This window comes from Gymnogyps californianus, chromosome 10, assembly GCF_018139145.2.
Source record: "Gymnogyps californianus isolate 813 chromosome 10, ASM1813914v2, whole genome shotgun sequence".
In the NCBI taxonomy this organism is placed as follows: domain Eukaryota; kingdom Metazoa; phylum Chordata; class Aves; order Accipitriformes; family Cathartidae; genus Gymnogyps; species Gymnogyps californianus.
In genome coordinates, this window is record NC_059480.1 from 12,197,633 (window position 1) to 12,204,015 (window position 6,383).

Below are 6,383 nucleotides of genomic sequence, written 5' to 3' on the forward strand. Positions count from 1 at the left end.
CCACATTTCAAGGAAGTTTGCTTATTCCGTATTTTCCTCCTATTGTTTGTATTCTCAACTCCAAAAGACGGTATTTATATTTGGATTCACCTCTGCCGTTAAACCCTTTACAGCTGAAAGTCAAGGAAGGCCTGTAACTCAGAGGGCGCAGGAAGAGGCATTCAATTAAGTTTTGTTGTTGTTGTTGCTGTCAGACTAACCCTCTCCCGATAAAATCCGTGAGTCAGAGCAACCCCGCTATGAAGTTCAAGCTATACTTCGCACAGCCACGAGCTTCGCTGGTCCCTTTTCGAACTGTAACTCCCCAGGGCGGGGGCCGGTGACGCCCCCAGCCCCCGGCCCCACCGCGGCAGCCAGCCAGGGCCGCCCCGCTCGCCCCGCGGCCGCGCACACACGCCGCGGCGCCGGCCCAGGCCCGCCGCTCTCAGCGCGCTCCCCACAATGGAGGAGAGGGTGACCCGGCCGCGCGCAGGGCGGCTGTCACCCGCCAGCCGGGCTCGCCGCCGCCCCGCGGCCGCCCGCAGGTGTCAGGCACCGGCTCGCCTCCCTCCCGGGGCGCGGGAGGCGCCCGCCGCCGCCACCGCCTCCCCCGCCCGGCCCGCGTACGGCACGGCGAGGGCGGGGGGCGGCGACGGGACCGAGCCGCCAGACGGCGCGGGGGGGCGGCGGCCGTTAAACGCCGCGGGGCGCGGGGCGGGGGAAGCGGCGCCCCGGCCCTCCGGGAAGAAAGGCGCTGCCCCTCCCTCACGGTCGTGTGTCCCCGTCCCGCCCCCCCCCCCCCCCAGCTCCCCGCTCACCCGCAGGCCCGGCGGCGGCGAGGGAAGAGGGGGAGGGAAGGCGGTAGCGCGCGCCGGGCCTAGACAGCGGCGCTGAGGCGACGAGACGGCGACGGTCCCTTACCAGGCGCCGCGGCAGGGAGCCAGCCGCTCCGCCCGGCCCCGCGCGCCGACGACGCCTCTCGGCCGGGCCGGCGCCGCGCACCCGCCGCTCGCGAGGAGGCCCCGGAGACGGGAGCCCACCAGAGCCAGCCCGCGAGCCCCGGCGCGTGGCGGCGCGAGCGCTCGCAGGGCCTCCAGCTCGGCCGCCGCCGCCTCCCCCCCCACCCCCCCGCCGCGCCCGGCCCCACTCGCCGCCTCGCTCCGCCGCCGCGCCGTGCTCTGCCCGGGTCCTTCTCCCCCGCACAAGCTTGGCGGCGTCTGGCAAGCGGGTGCGCCCATTGGCCGCCGCGCCGCGTGAGGTCAGGCGCCCTCCCCGCGCTATTGGCTCGATCCCGTGTGTGTACACACGCCACCCGCCAATCTACGGGGCGACGGCGAGGGGGGCGGGGCGGAAGGGCGTGGCCGGCCGAGAGCCGGGGCCGCCGCCTCCCCTCACGGCGCCGGGGCGGCGGGCGGCGCGCTGCGGCTGCCGTCAGCCGGGCGGGCGGAGGGGAGGAAGGGCCGCGGCGGCGGCCCGGTGCGGGCTAGGAGCCGGGGCCGGCCGCTCTGCGCGGGTTCGCGCTCGCTGACAGCTCCAGCCGGCCGCACCTGCCCTCAGCGGCGCCCAGGTTCGCGCTCGCTGACAGCTCCAGCCGGCCGCACCTGCCCTCCTGAGGCGGGGCGCTGCAGGTCGCTATGAAGTATATATATATATTTGTATTTATATACATTGAACGGCGCCGCAGTGTCTGCAGACATAGACCTTGCCGGGTTCCGTTCTGCTTATCTGAGAGGAGGTGGCGTGGTTGTGTCCTGGGGGTGCAAAGTTCAGCCCCGCCGCGGGCTTGGCCGCCTCAGGTGAACGAACATCCCTCCCCTGGCGCGGGGCACCCGGCTGCGGAAACGAGCCGAGGGGCCTCGGCGTGGCGGTGGCGACCGGGACGGTATTCGGCAACCCTCGGACATGGTTTCCTTTTTTAACGTGCCCTGCAACAGCTCCGTAACTTCCTTCCTGTGAAACAAAGGATCTCTTGGCAAACAAAGAGATGATGTTACTGGTGAGCAGTTACCGCGCACTGCACGCTTCTCCGCAGCGCTCCCTCGCATCTCTGCCCCGCCGCGGAGTAACTTCTGAACAGCCGCTCCTCGGAGGAAACTTTGCCCCGAGAGGCTGATTCCGAGCTGTAGTTGCGGGGCCCATTGTTAAAGCCTTAAGAAGTATTTGCTTTCAACATTTCCTTTTTTAAAAACTGATTTCAACAAAGCAGGATTAAGCGTTCTTACAGAGAGAATATGAATAGAAAACACTGCTGGCAGTAAAAAAATAACATCGGCACTAGTCCATTCAAAGCAACGATGCAACGTTTGTTAAAGTCTGTCTCCTGTACAGCTAGGCACACATCCAAGGCATGCAGTAACCCATTTTTCAAATTTCTGTAACAAATTCACCTTAATGCCACTGAGCAAGCTGAGCAAAACAAGGTTTATGTGGATGCAGAAACTCTGTTTTAGAAACCTCTAGGCCATACACAGAGTAGACCAAACATGTTAAACTTGTGTCTTTCTTCTTTACAGACAACATTAAATGATCTAGAAAGACGTATTTGATCCTATCCTCTTTACTAAAAAGGGAAGAAACATCAAAAAAACAGGTGTTCAGCCTGTAAAATAGAGTTCTTAAACGAAGGACTAAGGAAAACATTAGCAAGCAAGAACTGTATATTTACTTCAGTGGGATAGTTCACAACGGAAAATCTAGCATGTGCCCAGGAATTTGCTGACTTTGTGGGTTTAGTTTCTTTTCATCCTCTATAAAATACTTTCATCACATGCAACAAGACCTTTATCAATATTTGCAGTGTTACGCAAGATACCTTCATGAAAGCATTAAAAAAAAAAAAGGCAAACTATTGTGTATTCTCTTGGAGACCCCTCTAACAGGTACAACCACAACAGCTAACATAAAGGCAACTGAAGCATGCCCTGACAGAAGCGCAGAAGGCATGCGCTGCCTTAGAAAAGGAAGCAGAACAGAAGCAAACCAGGTTGGCTGGTTTATTGCACTATTCAGTAAGTTACCTGAGCTAAACAAATACTTGAACTCAAACCCAACCTCAATAAAGACACTTATGCTTCAAATATCTCTTTTTAGTTTGTTGGTTTATTTACTTTTCTGCAAGAAGCACTGATGAACTGAAGCCAGACACTATAACTGATAAAGAACATGAAAAATAAGCATTTTAACCATTAAGGAAAGGAAACAGAAGAAAGGTCACTGCTGTAGTTTGCATTTGCTTTCAACAGCAAACTGCAGAATGAGATGCCTATATATATACACTGTTGAGTTTGAAGCTGCTGAAACAATGATCAGTTTGCATGAGGGTAAGTATGCTACTGCTGTAACATTCTAAACCAATACACAGTCTTTCAGAACTTACAGAAATCCCAGACTTCATCCTGGAATGAGGCTGCATTGAAAAACATCTTGGAATTGTTTAGACATGCCAAGGCACGGGTTTACCAGCTACTTACAGTAAAACCTGCACTGCGAGAAGTTTTCATGTCTCCCTCCAGAAACGGTCAGTGGTCTCCCAGCCTTAGAACAGCATCTTGCTCCCTCTGGCTGGTCAGGTCCCTTTTAGATCCCCCACCTTCCCCTTTCACAACACATTACTTTTCAGTGTTTGCTAGTTTCATTGCTTTCTTGCCAGCTCACAACCCTTGCTGTGATAACCTATACAAACAGTAACCCAACACAGCCCCCCCACCTCTTTTCTCCTGCTGAACTTGCCCCCACTCCCTATAAAACCTCAAACTAAAATGCTGCTGAACTCATGGGTCAGAGCGCTACCATATTCCCCGACTCAACCTGCAGTACTGACCGACCTGTTTGTTTGAAAAGGGGATCACGACTTTGTCTGTACTTTTTGGCTTAGACCAGTAAGAGCACAAAAGCCCCTCTATACTATGGCCCACTGGCAAGAAATGGTTCTTACCTTTTTTCCACAAGGCTGCTGTTCAACTGGTGAGCCTCTGTTCTGTGCCCTGATCCTGGAAATAGTGGGACTAGTTGAAGGATCTTGCTACAGAGATTATACCAAAAAGAAGCTAGCAGGCTGAAACAGCAACTCAGTATTTTCCTTTTTTACTTTCTTCTGACAGGAGAGCAAGTATAAATGCTCTTGCCCAAAACGGATGAGAGCGACTGAATTAATTTTACATAAAGTTAGCTGTTATAGGAGAGAAGAAAACACCGCTTAAAACAAAACAGTACTCACAAATCTTGGCAAAGTTCATTACAGTGAGATTTTAAACATAGCTGACTTGATTCTTTTCTTAGTTATGTAAGAAAACTCATATGATGCTTGCTCAGTATTTTCAACTATCTGAAGACTATTTTATCTGCCCTTTCTCTTGACATGCAATAATTAATCCAATAGCAGTGAGATCACTCCAACATTAGAGGGATTTTTCATGCCATGTAGTCCCCACGTACATAATAGGACTATACGTCATTATGAATGATAAAACTGCTGAACTGGGATGAAATTATCTACCATCAGCACCACATGTATCTATGAAGGCAGGATGCCCAGAGATCATTAACACGTCTCAACTGAATTTCCAATCTTCACATGCCTGATGAGGTGCATTACTATCCAATCCCAAGTAAAACATTCACAGTCTAAACACGGTGTATCTCTTCAAATGATAAAACTACAAACCAGTTAATATTTATAATTTTTGTATTGTTACCTCTACTATCAAACTCAGCTGATAGCAAATGTAAAACTCGATACTACTTTTCAAACTGATGAAAATCACCCCCGAGGCAAAAATCTAAATATAAGTAAAAAGGGCAGCAGAAAAAGCTGTCATATTTTAAATGAAAGTTAGTATGAGTGAGGTTCTACAGTGGCCTTAATGCCCTTCTGTGTAGCAAAAACTGAGACAGGAAAGCGCCTGTAAAAGTATATCTAATTGCTTAAAACTCATTTCAAATTCATTATCAATTAACAGGTACCACTTTCAAGATATCAGCACATTAAAAATTTCCTGGGAAGATAAAATCAATTTTTCTTGTAACAGATAAGCAAAAGAGGCTTAGTGATCAGTAATCAAATGTCTTCAAGATGTCTGTTAGTCTGTTCAGTCTTTGGGCAACTACGCATCACAAGCTGTGGCAGATGCTCTAACTTCCAAAGGCTGCTCCATCTTAGTAGATTTAAAGACACCCCATTTGTTTCAGAGACTTACTACTTTGAACCTTTCCACAATAGAACATACAACTTTGCAGATCATTTGAAAGGCTCGGGTGGTGAATACACTAAGGCCTTTTCGCATCCTTAATCTGCAGCGAAGTTTCTCTCCTGTAGATTTGAGGCTAGCGAAACAGGTTAAATTTCCTGCTTCAAATTAAACAGTGACAGTGGTAAATAGTTATCCGGAATAGGTCCTCTAGGACACTACCTAGAGCAAGAGGACTACATAATATCTTGGGTATCTTCTATCTTTCTAGCTGTGCTATGGCCAGGATGAAAACCACCACCGTGTAAACGTGCAGTACAAGGCACATGGCTAGCTGAGTTACCTTCAGCGAAGTGATTTGAACAGAATCAGATTCAGCTCCCATTAGAGCTCCATCTGGGAACACTGTGGGAACCCTAATCAAGCCCAGCAAAACCACAAAACTATTAAGCGAACATAAGTCAAGGAGCCTTCGTCAAGAGGGTAATAGGTGGGCATTATCCCTAGGCAGACTTTGATGAAACTAAACTCCTTCAGTGAGAACAAAGTGTAGAATACCAGCAACTGAGGCACAAACTTCTGCTCAAAATGCCAGACTGAAAGCCTTTCTGTTTGGCTTAGTAGAACCTTCTTGCCAATGAGCGTTTTCTTTAGCAGTGAAGTTGAGATGACAGAGAAAATCACAAGCTGAACACCGGTGCTGAAGCAAAGCAAGTGTTCCACATATCCTCTAACTACAGGTTTTTACCTTACAGCAAAAGGAGGAGTGGAAGGAACCTCATCAATGGGCTTCATATTAGAGTCTTGGCACCTGGACAGCCGTATTTTATGGTCCAAAAAGAGATCAACCATATAGATTGTACAGTCTGCCATATTACTAGAAATCAGCAAAGAGACCTGTTTCTGGACCTCAGTTCAGGATTCTCATTAGAGTAGGTTCAGGAGAGAATGGTCTCTGCAACTTGAAGGATACCCAGAGAAAAAAAAAAATGTGCCAAGATGTAGCACAGGTTGAAGGACAGAAAGTAACAGAAGAATAAGAAAAATGGTACATTAAGCTAAGGGTGACATGCAAATGAGATCTAGTTTGAAGAAGAACACAGCTAGAGTAGATGCTCCAACTCATGGTAGATGACTGTAAAAGAAACTTGAGGGAAAGGTGTATGATTTGACCTTCCATGTTTCAGCACAAGAAAAAGTGAATGACAGTTCTTCGGC